Genomic DNA, 18,171 nt, shown 5'->3' on the forward strand with positions numbered 1-18,171 from the left:
AAGCATATAATATATTGGTTGCAGATGACGTTAATTTCTCCCTGATTTCGGCTCAAATTCTTGCCGGAACATGTCCAGATGTGAAGATTTCAAAGCTTTGATCAGGGATTTTGCTGCCATACATGGCTGCAGACTGGGAATGCAGGTGTTTCAGCACAGATAGTATTAGGAAAATAAAGACTTTTTTGACCATAAAAACACGTAACATGTTCTAGTAGAACCCACATCATATGTATGAAGCTGAAAATGAGCATAGTAGTTCCCCTTTAAGGTCTTTAAACTTGACTTTGACACAGGGTCTTACTTTAAGACAGGGCTACAAATTTAGCTAATAAAGCTGCCTTAAAGATCTTGATTTTATGTATGTCAGTTGTAAAGAAAATCCTATCAAGTTTGTAGTTAATCAAACACCAAATAACAGTTGACCTTGGGCTTTTTGAGCCTATGGGCAAGTTAGTAATCAAGTGTTGCAGTAAAGCAAGGCACTTCAAGGAAATCTTTTTTTCTGACTTTGCAGATGCTTTAGGGCAGATTATCCCTTAAACTCGGAACAAGCACAGCGGCATCTCCTACCTTAGCGAGACCTCCCATCTCTCTCTGTCCTCGGTCAAAGGTCATATTTGGTCATTGCTAAACCCTGGCATCATTATGATCCTCTTCCCCCAGAAAACAATAGGGAAGAGGATTTGGGCCCTGCTTTCTGTGGGAGCCCTGTTGTTTATTTAGCAGGTGTTACAGCATTACTGGGCGTCTCTCCATGCAGTGAATCTGACTCTATGCCCGGCGATTACAGCCAGTCACTTACCCTGGAAGCCAGTGCTGACTGGAGGTTGTGGAGGGGGGGGTAGGTGGGACAAAGGACAGTGGACGTGCCTTTGTAGGGCAGAGGGAGCCGGGGGCCGATCCGTGGTGAGTTCAGCCGGACAACCTGAGAGCTGGCTTTGTCTCTACAAGCAGCCGATCACTCAGCGCAGTTTCAGCTGAAAACTGTTGGGAGGCTTAGAGGGCAGGCTGTGTTGTCCCGAGTCTGGGAATAATCAGCTCTTGTTAGACTCTGCTGCTTTTTAGCACCGCAAACAGCTTTTACGTGACACTTGATAATAAATCATAGTTATGAATTTGATCCAAACAGATTGTTACAAGCAGTGAGTTGTGGCAAACCAACTCTGAAATTGTTTCAAAAGCACGAGATCTTTTCTTTTTTCTTTTTTTTTTCAAGAATCCCATGATTTTCATAAGCCCCACAGAGATCGAGTCACTGCTTGTCTCTGTCTTTGCTAAGAGCTCATTAATCATAATCAGTTAGCTGCTTCCATAAGTTAACAGAACATAAAGAAGAAAAGATGTGGCTCAGGAGGTCAATCGCTGAAAGGATCAACACTTTCCACGCAGTGATACACATGAGCTATGGTACTGTAAAGCATTCCACCAGGACAAATATGCTTGGCGTGTGTTTTCAGCGAGTGTGGATCGACACACCCAGTCGTGAGCGTGCGTGCGCTGCCGTCTGGTTCTCTTCACGTCCTGTCATTTGCTCTTTGTCTGCGCATAAAGAAGACATCAAGTGAGCTCATAGCAGACAGATGAGTGATAGAAAAGCTCACCGCTGATGACAGACACAAAAAATGCCAATCCCCAAAACTACAGTCAGCCACTAAGTAGGCTTTTGTGCAATTTCTTTTTTTTTTTTTTTCTCCTTCTTCTCCCACTTGCCGTCTGGCTGGAGGCCTGTCTGGAGTGTCTGGCCGGGGGGGTTACTCATCACGAGCGCGGCTGCCAGCATCAGGTCGTCCCCTTGATTACAGGGCTGCTGCTGAGTCGGCTGGGCGTTCCAGTCTTATCCCTTATCACCAGGTGCATTTACTCTGGCTACGCAGCGCTCCATTTCCTGCAGATGCACTCGGTTGACTCAAACCGAGTGTGCAGTGAAATGAGTTCTATACTTCCTGGGCATCATCACCGTCCAGTTACTGTTTTCTCAGGCAGAATTAGGTGCTGCAAGCTTTGAAACTGGCATTTATTGGATCAGTGTGGGATTTGAAAAAAAAGTCAGTGCGTATACTTGTGCGTGAATGTGACCTAAAATTTAATACCTGAAGATAGAGACATCAGAATCACAAGGGGGCATCAGGAGGCTAATTTTCCATAATTTAACTGTATTTTAATTAACCTTGAAGTATCTTTGGGGCATTTAATAAAAGTGTATTGTACAGTGTGTGACAGCATGATGTCCCTGAATGTATGTTCAGGAAAACAATGAAAGTTAAGCCAGTGGGTGGGAATGATAGTGAATGGGTCCGACCGCCACAGACTTTCACTCAGGAGGCAGGAGGCCGGTGTTCACTTCCTGTAAGAACGAAAACAGACAATGCATGTGACAGGCTGAAGTTGACACGGCATCCCCGAACGTCAACAACCAGTGCACCCAGGGTACCTTGCACGTCATATGTGGACATGGAAAGTCCATGACCAAATGTCGATATGTGACAAGGTTGGAGTGAGAAGGTGTTGCACCAAATGTGGGTGTTTCTAGGGGGAAGTGTAGACAAACTTTTCCTCCCAAGCACAAATCATTTAATATGTCAGGTTGCAATTAACAATTACTTTTATTATTGATAATAAGGCTTTGTTTCCTGATTACTCAGATAATTATTTGGTCTAAAAAATGTTTGGAAATAGTGAAAAATGCAACGTCCCAGAGCACAAGTTGACATATTGCATTGCTTGTTTCATCTGACCAACAATCTAAAAGCCAAAGATTTAAATTTAAGTCGTGGAAGGGCATTTGAAGCTTCTGATGAGTGTTGTTTGACAGAAATTAAATGGCTGCGCAACATTTTCAACATATGCTTCGGTGAAAGGTTTATGCCATTTCTATGGTAACCACATGCTATCCTCAAGATCAGTATATAGAGTATATCCTGACAGCTGTTTGTTTTGTATCTATTTTTGTGCTACTACTTTTGCAGTTTGATAAAATCAGCAAGTTAATTGAAGAGGAAGAGATTTCAAACATACTTCTGTTGAGAGGTAATGAGCCACTGGGTGAAATCTTCGGAAATCTGCCAACTGTTTTGATGATGGTTTGCAGCATTAATTTGCATTGGGGGGTCAGTGGGGTTTAAAAGGTTAACAGATTTTGTTGGTTGTTATTGTCTCCAACTGTTGTATTTTCTGATATAAAGGGGATCCACCTAGAGTGAGATGTGTTCGCACTCTTGCAGATTTGTCCCACTTTTCTGTGCAGCGTATTGTTTTCTGTCTTCTTGCAAAACGAAATATCAAAACAGCAGCCCGGTGCTGAAATAACCAAACTTGGAACATGTGGCTGTTACTTCTTCCAGCAGAACTTGTTGACAGATTCAAGGTGCTCAGCAACTGAGTGCAGCACTGGGGGAGCACACTCTGCTCCTCGCACAACTGTCCACGGCAGTATGAGCGGGGTCATTTTCAGTGCTTGCCGGACCTGTCTCGGGCTCTGATCTGATTTAACTGCATGGTGTCTTGGAGAGCTGCAGGCCTGGCCTAGATCTGTTGGCAATCAGCACTGTGTTGGACTGCTCTGTAGAAAATTGCAGAGGCGGCTGGAGGGGCCGTGGATATGATTTCCCTGGGATGGAGCCACTCCAAGACTGTGATTAAAGAGCATATGAGCACTGATTAATATGATCATCTTCCTGATGACAGAGGTATTTCTATAATAAATGGATGTTTATGATGCCAGCCCTCAGCGATCATATGTCCCCACATTCTGCAAAAAGGCGTGGTGGATTTGAAATTTGAATATTTCTAATGCTGAACGTTAGATTTATTCGCCGATAATAAGGGAAAGAGAGCAGCGTTAGGAGCAGCTGCCTCTGTGTGAAGCCACAGATAAGTGCGACTATAGGGGTTGAAACCTCAAAATAATAGCAGTGCCTCAGGATTCTGACCTGGTGTGCACCATCAATCTGCAGTACAGTGCATTTTGTGAATTATCTCACTTATCAATCCCCGTAGAGCTCAGATGTCCAATCAGGGTTTCAGATTGGAGCGTGGGGCCCTCAGGCTGTGCTTTGACATTTAAGGGAAGCAAAGAGGTGGAAGGCCGTTTGGCTGCTTAGCAGCTCCTGTAAATATCCACAGTCGCCACGCCGGGCTCTCGCCATAATCGGCTCTGTGCCTTTTCACTTCACAGTCTTTGTTTTATTAAGATAAATGATAAAGCCACCGCGTATGCAAACGCATATCTCTGCTTAGCCGGGTCATGTATTTGAAAAGACATGCCTTGCAGCTGCTTGTTGCAGAAAGGTCAGCAAGCAGCGGATAAGCAAAGCCAAGCGTGTACATTATAACAAGTACCAGTGGCTTTCATTTCTCATCTGGCCTGTGCCTGTTTGTTTCACAGCGTATTCTCTGCGACAGTCCATGTGCCGAGCCGGAGTGAGATAGCATCATTATAACACGGCTCAGCATCAAAAGGGATATGGACAAGCATGGCGTGTTTTTATGACTTCATCAGACCGTCTGGGCAATGAATTCTGCAGATCTCAGGAAATTCAGCAATTAAGAATGAGGATATCAGGCTGTGCATCACTCAGCCAGGCAGTTCTCGGGGATTTACTCTGATTAAGTGGGTTCAGATGGAAAACGGTCGGTGAACAAAACCAAGGTTTATTTACAAATTCGCAGAGCTTTTCCCTCTGTTTCTGACCCTGTCATTTATTTCCAGCGACCTCCCTGAAACAAGCCCGCACCTCAAAGCTCTGTCTCACCACGCCACCTCACATCATGTTACATCCTGCACACACATGCCGGCCTGCTGTGTATTGTCACTATAATTACAATTGCCAGAAAAAGTCAACAAATGTTCTTATTTGGCAGCCCGAGACGTTCATTACAAACAACTGGGCCCCGTGTTTCTTGTGTGAACGGTTAAGGATTTTAAATCAAGAGGCTCAGTTTTATGTCTGTGGTAAATACACGGGTTTTGGCACAATCAAGCTGCAGTACACATTTAATTTATGTTCCGTGTCATTGTCCTCTGAGTCATATTGCTGTTTCCCATCTGTCCAGCTAATCATTATGACTTTCTAAAACATGACCTGGATTCTGCGAGGCAGATGAGGAAATTACAGTTCACACCTGGCAATATTAAAATACGCCTCAGCTGATTGCTTCTGATCGTATTTGCTTCACCGCTCATATTATATGTTATCTGTCTGAAATTGTGAAAAGAGGAAACCTACATTTGCAATTGGCAATAAAGCTAGAGAGGAGTTTTACTATATATGTCCCTGCTCAGAATTTTACTCCAGCCTTCAAATCTAAATGAGTCTCTCTGGGATAGTGATCAGCCCTTTTGCATTGTCAAATTTCTCTGCACTTTTTATCACTGGAAATATACAGTATTTTTAACTGTCTTCACCACTAGAGGACCCCAATATCACTGTTGTCCCATTGGGTGATTTGAGGGAAGTTACCATTTGACACTAGGTATTTATTTGTCAGATAATGTGCTGTGTGGTCTACGGGGCGAGAGGCAGGGTACACTGTGGACAGGTCGGCAGACTGTCACAGGGCTGACACGTAGAGACAGACAACCATTCACATTCACATTCACACCTACGGACAATTTAGTGGGCGGCACAGTGATGCAGTGGTTAGCATTGTTGCCTCACAGCAAGAGGGTTCCTGGTTCAAAACTGGGGTGGGGGGGATCGAACCCCGGGATGGAGCCTGCATGTTCTCCCTGTGCCATTGCGGGTTTTCTCTGGGTAGTCCAGCTTCCTCCCACAGTCCAAAGACAAGCAGGTTAGGTTAATTGGTGAATCTAAATTCCTGTTGGTATATATATATATGTAAATACTTTATAATGCTATACCAGTTATGTGATGAAAAGATATTTTACCCTGCTCATCATTATTGAAGAGGAAATAAATAATAGTATCCAGCTAAAAATGTTTTTTTTCAACTATATTGACTCATTTATATGTTTCTATTCACATTTTATATGTTAATTTAATATTTATTTATTTCAGGATTCATTTCATAGCCATTGACATATATATATATATATATATATATATATATATATATATATAATTTTTTTTTTTTTAATCTATTTATTGAATTAAATAGCATGCCATAGTAGTGGGGTTTACTGTAAAAATCCAAAAACCTGACCATTTGTGACAGGATCACCCCAAGATGCATTTAAGTGCGCGTAGTGAACAGGGCCATCATTTCACCATTACTGGTATATGATTATGTAAATGCCGGCCACGGTACGATAGAGTCGAGATGGCTCTATTCTTGCCCTACATGAGGGAAAATAAATATGGCGATTGCAGACCCCATTCTGGCTGCAGAAATCAAGGAGTGTGCTAAGAGTGGCTGATGATAGGCTGCCAGCCCTGCTCCCTAATTTGGACACTGACACAGGAAAGCTGAGTGCTTCTTCAATAAGCGGGGTCCCTGCTGGCTTAACAATTATGTAACAAAGCTGACCAATCATTTCTGCATCTGTTACACTACTGAATGGCATTTTGATATTATACCAGAGCGCCTGGCGTGGAGCACCACTGCGGGTTAAAATGAATTCCTTGTCAGGAGGCATTGGAGGGGCAATCATGCACAGTGTGCCTTGTGTGTGCATGTCAGTTTAGCATGAATGCAATTTCCCCCACTGACCTTCCACTGTGATTCTGACTCCTGGCTTCACGGCAGCGCGCAGGGCTATACTTAAGCTGTTAGGTATGGGTGATGCACTCAGCAAATCACACACCAAAAAACATTTACTTGCTTGAGCGCAGGGAGAATTCAAGGAGGGATTCTATTAGCTGTAGAAAGAAATTCTCAGTGACATCTGATGCATTGCCTTTACGGCCAGACAACATCAGTTGATAAGCATGTGACTATTAGACTTAAGAAAAACAGCTCTGAGACAAAGAGAATTGGATCTGATACCTCTCTGTTGATCTAGAGAGTTGATGTGAATATGTGATAGTAGGGTCCTTGAACTGGGAAATAATGAGGGGAACTTTGACGGCTGTGTTGAGCTGTCAGTGGTGAAAGCATCAGAAATGTATTAATAATCATCCCATCACCTCTGGAGCTGTCAGCCCTATAGAACATGAAAGACCCAGCCTAGGTCTCCTTCAAATCAGGCCTAGCTAATTGCTTTCAAACGGAGCCGCCTTTGACCTCCCCGCATGGTCACTAAAGGTGTCCCTGCCTCGACCGGCATTGTTATGCAGCGAGCACTCTGTCCTCTGCCAGACGCTTTAAAACGCTATTTTCAAACACACTTGGTTCAAGGGTATTTCATGCGCCTCCACCTGAAGTGTTGGCGGTGAATAGGAATCGTCAGGCTATCAAAATGTTCCAGAGATGATACAGTGAGCCTTTGATGGGAGGACATGCTGCAGCTTTAGCTATGTCTGGCCAAAACTCACATGATCTTGCTAATGGAGAGCTTGTAAAGCAATTGGATTGATCAGATTAGATAGTATACAGCAGAAACATACAAGAGTGTAGGTCTGGTTTAAGAAGTGAAGCGACGCAAAGAAGTCATGGGTTTATCAGAGCTGCCTGCTGATAATGGGAAGAGTTTGATGACAACCAGTAGCCCATTCCTTTTCCCAGGTTGTCATGTTTGTCAAGCCCCCCAAAAGGCATCCTTTAGCATGTTTATGAGATGTACCGGGCTTTTAGCTAACTTCAGTGTAAACCCACCAGCTGCAATACTTGACGCTTTGAGCGACTGATGTAGCATAAAGAGCTGGAACATCCACGTAGGGTGGGAGCAAGGGACAATGGATATGTCAGAGAAAAGAAGACTTTCTCAAGGATACCGTGGTTTGTGTGAAACAAAAAGTCAACATTGTTATAACGTCACATTACGTAATTTATATTATGTTACTGTTACATAACTGAAAACCCAAATCTTGATCTTTTTTTTTTTTTTAAACTTAACCAAGTAGTTTTGTGGCCTGGACCTAACAGCGATTGTTTCACATTACAATTGTGATCATTACGTGTCACAATGTGTCTCAGCTGTGAGTCACAAAGAGATGCTAAAGGGTGTCCTGTGCCACACTATCAAACACAGAGGGGTGTGACAAAGCATCGTTATTTGAAGACCTGGGAATAAGATCCGGTTGGTTATTCCCAGCTCTACAAATTCAGCAGGTAGTCAGTGGCCCTATGCTTTGACGCTTCAGGTAGCCCTCTGTCGTCAGTTTTGGGCGCTCAGGGACGACGTGTCAATTTCCACCTTTTATATGCTACAGTGTCCTTTCAAAATAAACGCCTGTGTTTACGGTAAAGGTAGGTTTTGATAGCTACTTTAGATTTCATCAATAAAACTACTTGGTTAGGTAACATAAGACACAAACAGTAGTTAACTGGGTGAAAGTCTTGTGATTGTTTGACCCATCCACTACCATTCCTGCTCTATGGAGACTTTCTCGCTCTTTTTAGGAGTTGCTCCGATATCAGCACCAGCATTGTAAACATACCTCTGTTGCTGCCTAAAATGCTGGATCATGAACTGGCAAGTGCGCAAGTTTATGCACTGACTAAATACCTTGTATTTAGTTGTATCAGAGTAGTTACACCCAGATAAAATAGCAGTTTTCCCAGAAATCAAGTCTTCTTTGGTACTGTAAAAGAAGAAGCCACACACACATGCGCTAAAGGGTGTCTTGTGCGTCGCCACTATGCCACAGACCACCAACCAAGCTGCTGTAACTGACGCCCTGATGATGAGAACAGGTTGTGAGAGCAGAGTTTGTGAACCAGAAAACCAAATGCAATGAGCTAAAAGAGGCTAGAAATAGTCATGTGATATTTGTCACTATGAGCAGCACCTTTAGCACTGCATACATAGACACTTCCTGACAGAACTATGATGACATCTTTCGATGAGGCCTCGAAATTCTTTAAACCATTCTACTATTGGATGTTGTGCACATGCGAGTTAAATCCATGATCATGTGGCAAAATGAAAGTGCTGCTGACTGCATCAGTCCTCTCTTTTTCTCCCTGTTTGGGTCTAAGCAGAGGTGACATGTCACCGGATGGCACCGGCTGGTGAAATGCAATGCCGTGCAGAGTCTCAGTGCCACCGGCGGGACACTGCCTCTGTAGCCCAAGAGCAAGAGACTTGTCACACCAATCCTGACAGTTCCCCTCACATTCATCAGAGCCCGGGTCTATTATTGTCCTCCATCCTTTCCTCTGTGACTCAGTTAGCGTGCGTCCAGTGCACACGGATACTAAAGGGAATTCTGTGTTTAATTCAAGAACGCTCAAGGTATGCCTCCCACTGAGTGGATGAATGGCCTTCAGAGCTTAGCTGCAAGCTAGTTTAAGTCTGGCCAACTCCACAGACAGGTGGAGAGTAGCTGGGGGCAGATAACATCCACCCACACACACATACACTCTCTACTGGGTTCACACAGGCAAGTAAACAGCTACACACCCACGCACAAACACACACAGGCATTCCAGCTGTAAAAACTAGCTGGGGTCGCATGAAATTTGGTGGAGTGAGCTTGCTGTCTCAAAATGCAAATTGCATCCTCGATGCAGGGGGAGACAAACGCTCCTCATCACGAGTGCATTACATGGAGAGGAGACGACCAAGAGCAGACAGTAGTTTGACTCTGAAACAGTGGTGGAGAGTAAGGGTGTGGAGGTCAGAGAGGGGGGGCGGACTGTTCAGATACATTTGCTTTCAAATCCAGCGACCCACGTACAATTCTCAACTCATGCAAGCAACTTTTCTCAGCTTGAGTGAAGTCTTTATTTTCAGCTAAAGTGGTTTTCATTTAACCATGAGCAAAACTTAACCAAACTGCCTCACACTGACTTTAAAAGGGAATCCCACGAATTTTACAAACACACAAAAGTCAGTTTACTTTACTGTTGTGGCTCTGGAGGAACTTTGTCATGTCTTTTCAAGTCTGAGAAAATAACCCCTGATGATATCATAAGGATTATCTTGGATCAAGCTTGGAGACTGCAATTTACAGAAAGCCCAGGTTACAAACAGTGCATTAACCAGGTAGGCTATTCTGTGTTCCGTTTACCCTAGAAGTCAGAAGTTGGACCTGGGACAGCACTACCAAGTTGACCGCATAACAGTACAACAAGGCAGAAAACCAAGACAATACCAGCTCTAGCCAGGTTAGCCATTGTTAGACATGATTGATTTACTGAGTCACAAATAAGACAGAAGTGCTATTAAACAGTATATTACCACAGCTTTCACTACTGTTGATAAACAGAGCAGCCATCTTGGATATTGACGTCAGGGATGGTGAGCTCCTTTTGACATTCCGAGTAAAATCAGTGATTAGCGATACCAGTTGCTATGGTGTTTGTACATGCAAAATAATGCCTCAAGTGTTATTGTCCGTATACAGACTAGGACACATAAGACAGAAGTGCTGATAAACAATATCACAACTTTCATTACTGTTGATGGAGCAGCCATCTTTAATTTTGGGAATGAGGTTGGTGAGGTTGTTCCGATGTTATGACTTCAGAGGGCGTTTCAGTTGAAATTACTGGGAACTCAGAAATTTTGACTTCCCATTTCAAAGGTAATGCACTATCAATCAACAAACAATGCTGTTGGTTGCATTATAGGAAATGGAGGATCCAGTATTTTTGGAGCTTGCTCCATGCTGGGGACTAAAAGTCAGGATATCTCAAATATCTCAGGGTATTTTAAAAGGCCTTATCTGCCCCCTGACCTATTAATCTTAGACACTACCGACTTTTATTGTGGGAAGTGTGGGAGGTGGTATTTTTTAGAGCTGGGCTTATGCTAGGGCTTAAATGTCAGCATATGGCAGACTCTGCTGCTTCAAATTTGACCATTCATTTTTTAAATCTGTCTCTTGTGAGTCTGCCAACTTTATGGTAGTGCAATACTAAATAGCTGGAGTGCACCTTTAACTTCATGTCTTGTAATCCCCTCAAGGAGGACTATTTTTACCCACAACAATCACCATTTTTAGACTACCATGCAGAGACTACTCCTTAAACGTCCATTCCTCCCAAGATGCCAACATTTAAGAGCAGTCTCTCTCTGCTCGGTTATGGGAGTCACAACATCAACTCGAAGTAATCTTGATTATGTCATACCTCGTTAATGTCAACCCAGCCAAACCAAACTGTCGCCAGGCTTTTGTGTCACAGGCTGCTGGAGATGATGCATTTAAAAGGCTTCAGTCTAAAAGACAGACTTCCCTGAACTGTAAATATTCAGCTCTACGGTGATGAAAGAGGAAAAGGAATAGGGCTATACAGTGTGTTAAATGCATCAATTGCTGTTGATGTGTGAAATACTTGATATGATGGAGAGCAGGGCCAGCTGGCAAAGCAGGGTTTAAGTATGTTAACACAGGTCCTTAAAATAAAACTATACAGCCTTAAAGGGATAGTTCAGATCTTTTGATGTGGAGTTGTATTAGGGATTTATCCATAGTCAGTGTATTACATACATTGTAATGCCCCCGATTTGGAGAAGCAGGCTGGAGTCCAACACAGAAGCTAAGCAATATACTGCTGTGAAAAAAAAAAAGTATCTTGCCATCAGACAGCAATTTCCTATGGTGAACTGAAGCCGTTTTATTGCTCTCTTCAAAGCCAGACTAGAAAAGTGATTAGCATCGCTGAACACAGGAGCTCCTGGTCTACTGCTGCTTCAACCAGTTAGTTAGTTTGTCTTATTATGTGTCTTTGGCTTTTAAAACGGTTAGTTCGGATTCACCAAAATCACACAATAACACAAACTAACTAACTGACCGAGGCAGTGGACGACCAGCAGCTCCTGTGTTCACTGAGCCAAAATTAGTATTTTTGTCAATGGATTCTGGTGGCTTTGACAAGAGCATAGATGGGAACAGAAGCCGCTAATGGCTTTCCTGTCAGAAAAAAAGGTAGAGCAATGAAATCTATTCTCAATATAGCATACACTTAAAATATTATAGATATCTTTAGGTGGCTAAAATGCGTTTTGCTGCTGATCCCATCCACAGCAGTACATTGCTCCGCTTTTGTGTTGGCACACTCCTGCTGCTTCTCCAAACTGGGGGCATGTCAAGCGACATCTGCTGTATGTAATTCACTGACGATCGATAATCCCCTCACACAGCCCCACTTCAAAAAGCTGAACTATCCCTTTAATATGATGAAAGGACTTTTGTTGATTTGTCACACTTATTTTTATCCAGCACATTATGTCACTTCTTGCATGAAAAGCTCATTTACTAAATGAAAACAGTAGAATCAGTTTTTTTGGTCATACACATTTCATTTCCACTCTTTGAATTGTGAGGAAGCTGTGCTTTACGTTTGTTTATGTGTCCATATTGGGCCCAAAGGATTCCTTTTTTATTATTATTTTCTCAAGGAGACATTATAATCTCCTGTTCAGATTAAAAACCTTTAAAACACCATTAAACGCCAGCAATCTTGTGCACCTCAACAATGATGGTGCCGTAGGCGTAAAGACACACGATTGCATCTTGAAAACAGCAGTAATTAATATATGAGCTTATAGCATTGGTACGGTCCATGAGGCAAGCACGCAGGCAGAGAAAGACGCTTATGTAATGAACTACCTCCGCTCTGTTGTTCGCCTCCGAGTCGGAATCAGGCGGCTGAGTGAAAGAAGAGGATATTAAAACACACTGTCTAATGTATTCATAACATATTTGAATGCAGAGCATGGTGGCGACTGGCTTCTGGATCAGTTAGCTTTACAGGGGAAGGTGTTCGGGGTCACTAACACATTTTCTAATATTGCAAAATGAATGCACAAATGCCTTCCCAAACAGTCTCTTTAAGAGCGGCATAACAATTATACAATTTTCCGCCTTGCTAAGCCCCTCAGGTATGTTAAAAGTCTGAGAGTGGCTGACTGGCTCTGGTCTCCATGATATCAAGTCAGTCATTAATGGCTGTCACACAGCACCGCCTGGGTGATCGGTGGGGGAGACAGAGAGAGCCAGAGTAGCAGGTTTTTCTAAGAATTAGCGCTCAAATCTGGTCTTCATTCACAGCCCTGAGAAATTGAGAATGACCGCTTTTCTATTCCGAAAATCACCTTCCTGGAATGCTCACCTTTTAGCCCGCGGAACACCGCGTTTGCTAATACTGCTCACTGATCTCATGATCTCTGTAGAAACGCAGGGCCCTGGCTCTCTGTTACCCATGGAGGGGTAAGGGAGTGAAGGATGGGGCGGGGCCGGGTCAGGCCGGGCTGAGTCATTACTACTACAGCCGTGGGCCAAAGGGGGGTAAATGGGGCAGATGTGGTGCCTGAGCCTACATCACACTCTGGAGGGAGAAGAAGCTGTGTGGGAAAGTAGCTCACCATGCCGCGTGCTGACTCTGTGGCTCAGGCAACATCCCAGCTGCCGCCTGAAAAGCATGTGTGGTGTGTGGTTTTTTGAAATGAGGATTTACTTCCTCTGTCAGCAAGAGCATCTTTTTTTTATTAAGACAGTGGTCCAAAAAAAATCAGATGCACATGTGTGATGTTTCAAAGCTTTTATTTTTTAGAAGTAAAGACCAAAGTTGGTGCCATTAAAGATCAAAACAAAGTATGACTTGGCAACTAGAACCAGTCTTGAGTTTTGAGACCCTAGTCTGTCCATAGACATGGCCAAGTTGCATTATGGGAAGCGTAGGCTCCGGCATGGTTAGGGCTTCAACCATACTAGGGACAAAACGTTGAGATATCTAAAAAGCCAATAGCAAGTTGCATCATGGGAAGTGTGGGATCTGGCTTTTTTTTTTTTTTTTTTTTTAATTAAGTCATACACTCAAAAAGACATTTGTTGAATTTACTTAATCCAGTTTTGTCAACATTTCCACCAAACTGAGTTGTGTTAGATATCGTTTTATAATACTAATATGATGGCAATAACTGACTTATGTGCGACCAGTGTGACTGTATTAGACAATTCCAACAGTATCTGGTCAACTTGGATTTAATTAAATGTTCAGTGTCCACATTACTAAAATGACCAACATTAATTCAACAAAATGTAGTTACATTACTGTGTTGGTTAACATAAAGATATTTGATTATACTGACTTAACTCATTTATGTAAATGTAACGTAACAGTTGGACCTCCACTAGTCAACTGTATTTAGTAAATTATATTTTGTAGCTGCAACATAACCTGACTTAGGTGAGTGTGACAACAACTAGATTTTGTTTTACTAAGCTTGGTTTCATTGTTATAATGGTGTTCTTTTTAAGTGGATTTACTTAACCCGATTATGTCAACAATTTCCACACCGTGTAGTTAAGTAAATTCAAATAATGCTACTTTGGTTCCATAAGAAACTTCATTTATCACTAATGAAACACAATGTAGCACCAACACATGTTTTTGAAACTTGCCTTGTAATATGGACTAAAATAGTCTTTTCTCTGCTTTTACTGTATCAATTTCTTGTTTTTAACAGTCTCTTGTGAGTCCCCATCTTCCTGGAGCCTCAGTACTAAATTGCTGGAGTGTGCCTTTAACTTTATAGTACTGTATTGCTGTAATATAATTTGGGTCCGTGATAAGTAGTCTTGTGTTTTAGATTAAGGCATGTATGACATTTCAAACTTGTTTAGAATAGTTAAAGGCTAAAGGAAGCAGGCAAGACCAAAAATGAGTGTATGTCTTGGCAACATGAACAAATCTACAGTATTAGCCCTTTTCTACCAGTATTAGTGTGCATAATTATGCAGGTTTTTAAAATGCTGGAACAACTGCCAGAAATAAGTTGGAGTTTCCCAATCAATGTCACTAAGGCACTGGATAAAAGGGTTGGTAAAGAGTAGAAAGCAGCATAGAGGCCAGTGAAAATGTCACAGTGGTTACTTTTTTATATCTGTTACTGGATAGAGACAGTTGAGATAAAGTGTTGTCAAAGTTACCAATGGTCATGCCAGAAAGGGGTGTAAATTAGTGTGTCTGCCCAGGTGTCATGTTTCCACTGCTGCCGATCAGAACTGGAGCCGATAAATACCAGTAACTGCTGCAGAGTCATTTGTCCCAGGAACAAATGCTGTCCTGTCCCACTAAAGACAAAAGACAGATTTTAGTGGGATTTAGTGGATTTTTTTTGTACAGTGGGAAAGGGGCTTTAGTTGTGTCTATGGTAGTAAGCAATAACAGATTAAAGTTAAAAGTTGGGTTTGGATCAGTGTTTGTTTTTGTACTCCTTTCCTAAAAACAATGGTCCTTTTCTTGTTGATTGATTTTAAAAGAGTCCCAGAGCATGTCACACAGACAACAAAAAACTGGATTTATGGTCCTGAAGGAAATTTGTCTTTGATGCTGCATGTTGTATAATCTCTAGCCATCAGGTTAACACAAAAATTCTGACTTGCTTTCAATCAAAACAATGTTGCAATGAATTTAGTCTCACATTTAGGATGACAAAAGATAAAAACACTCTCCCAGTTCAGGTCATAAGCGTAGAGACAGACCATTGAGCTGATATGAAAGTAAATGTATCCATTTGTTCAACAGTGTTCAAGTCCAAGAGTTCCGAACAGTGTACATATATATCCTGAAGTAGTGTTTCTCTATGCGCATGCAGGGTAGAAAAAGACATCTGCAGGGGATGAAAGCAAATGTCAGATTAAAGCAGTAAACACAGACAAGAAGCATCATTTAGTGCCCATAAACCCGAACCAGATTTAGTAACCGGGAGGAGAACGGTCCATATTTCAAGGACGCCGCCTGGATGGGGGCAGAGAAAGCAGCCAAATTGGATGAAGTTAAGCTGCACTAACTGCTTGTTGTGACTCGAGAGAGAAAACTCAATCGTCCCTTTGACCGGCCGACTGCTCTGAGAAAGGATACATTGTTCCTGTGTTTTGGGTGGATTATGAGGGGACATGTCACAACAGCAGGTTTTTGACAAGGTCTCGGGTGTCCGCTGTCGTGAACGTTACTGTCAGGAATGCCGATGAGGCCTAATGAGGTTTTAATCCAGCCGGAGTCATTAGTGGCAGGTCATCTTAAAACAAGCTGGGGTCAGGCTGCATTAAGGCTACAGAGGTCTGCTCCCACTGGGTCACTGAGCATGCCACTGACACTTCAGCACTTCAGCAGCTTCTGCTCGTCCAGGGAAAGACTATTTTTGTCTCTTGTTGGTTGCTGTTCAATACCGAAAAATATAGAATACCTGTGTCATTGAGTGATGGTTGAGACTGTACAATTAGCAGATTTTGTAGCATACGAACAACACGAACACAACCAAATGTCAGTAGAGAAATATAAGCTTGTGCTGCTGTATCATTTGTAAATTGCTCAAAATGAGACGATCAACTAAATACATATCATCATACTGTCATTTAAGAATTTTTTGGTGTAAATTCATCTTTCAAAAGCTTTCCTTTCATTTTAAAGCACTCCTCTGATCCATGAAAGACCCAGGAAACAGAAATCAAAGTACAGCTCCTGACAAGTGGCTTTTACTTTGGAGTTCACGTCGTCCCCAGGACGCCTTTTCAAACGTGCTAAGACGTGTTAATTAATATGTTTTGCCCCAAGAGCAGCATGAGTCATCAAGATTTCACAGAATGTTTACAGAAAGGATCTGTGGGCTGTTTAGAGTGCAGATAAGCAGATTTTTTTTGAAAGCATCATCTCCTTGGGGTGAGGTTTAGTAACCCAAAAAGCTTTCCTTCGTTTTTTCTCACTGGGGTCTTTAGGAAAAGTGCTGTAAACATGACGGTGATTATAATCAAGGCAGTGATGATGATGATGTAAAGGTAATGGAAGTTGAACCAGAAACAGAAGGCACAGCTGCAGAACCAGTAGCAGCAGTGACAGACTGCAACAAAACAAAACTTCTGAAGGCAGGGAGAAGGGAGACGTACGCCAGCGCAAGAGGAATATTTTAACCTTGTTTCTCATAAAAGTCGACTTGTTTCACAAACTTTCTCGGGAGGAGTGTGTCTTGAATAGAGGTGTATATCACAGGTTTCATCACAATATGATATTATATAGATTCTTTGGACATTGATACAATATTTGATCATATCACAAGGTCTCCCACAACATGATTTTGATTTGATTAAATTCAGGGCATGTGGTCGATATTAGATGATATCAGTAAATATCCTCATCTCTTTCATGGCTGTGTATCATTGTCTGCCTGGTGTGCAGCTGCTAGCACTGTTTGAGTGAGGTGCATTTCGAGGATATGACACAGACATATGATAGGAATTTAAAAATATGCTGTATCTTAAAAATGTCGATACATATCAATGTTTTCAATTTGCATCAGTAATACTGGATTGGTGATCATCCAGATTTATGTACTATTCCTGTATCCCTAGTATCAACCCATTCTTATTCCCAGGTCATCAAATACTGATGCTTTGTTACACCCCCCTCACCATCTGATACTGACGCACAAGGTTCCTTCTAGCATCTGTTTGAGACGCACAGCCGTTTCTAGGGTGAAAGACATTGTGACAGGGGGTTAACTTTGTGAACCTGTTAGGGTTTAGGCTACAAAACTACTTGATTAGGTTTGGAAAAATGTTTGTTTATGTTTGGTCCAAAATACTGTAAGTATGTTTGTAACGGGTTTAGACGTAACACAGCGTGTCATAAACATGTGACAAGATGTGATCTAAGTACATGACGTACAAACTTAACTTACTTAACATTACGTTGAAATAACTTAACATTGATGTTTGCTGTAGTATGAAAAACTGTCTCGTGGGTGAAAGTCCTGTGTTTGTTTGACCCCACCTCCTCCCAGTGCAGATTTTGCCACTCTTTAAACTAGACCAGTTGCAGAAAGTAGGACTTCAAAGCCACACTCATTGATTTTTGCAATAACGATGGATGCAGCGATGATGTAATAAAAAAAAATGGTCACTTGGAATTCAGAATTATTACTGACTCTGTAGTTCTCCTCAGCTCTGCATTTTAGCAGCTTTTTTTTTATTGGGTGTCACCTTTCCCATTTTGGTTCAATTTTATTGCTATAATTAAAACAATTAATCTAAGATAAACCTATTAATGCAGTTTTAATTTTGTCTTCCTAAAGCTGGGCTTGACAGAAATCTGTAAAAAGGCAATAAATAAATTTAAAAAAAAAGGCAGAAGGTGACATCAAATTGGTGTGTAGTAGAGTAC

The 18,171-nt window shown here is 42.1% G+C and overlaps 1 protein-coding gene across 7 annotated transcripts in view; it reads left to right on the forward strand.

Annotated features, from left to right (window-relative positions):
* epha7 (eph receptor A7) overlaps positions 1-18,171 on the forward strand; it is a 123,023-nt gene that overhangs the window by 70,229 nt on the left and 34,623 nt on the right. The window lies entirely within an intron of this gene.

The sequence above is a fragment of the Epinephelus lanceolatus genome, chromosome 13 (genome assembly GCF_041903045.1).
Source record: "Epinephelus lanceolatus isolate andai-2023 chromosome 13, ASM4190304v1, whole genome shotgun sequence".
NCBI lineage: Eukaryota > Metazoa > Chordata > Actinopteri > Perciformes > Serranidae > Epinephelus > Epinephelus lanceolatus.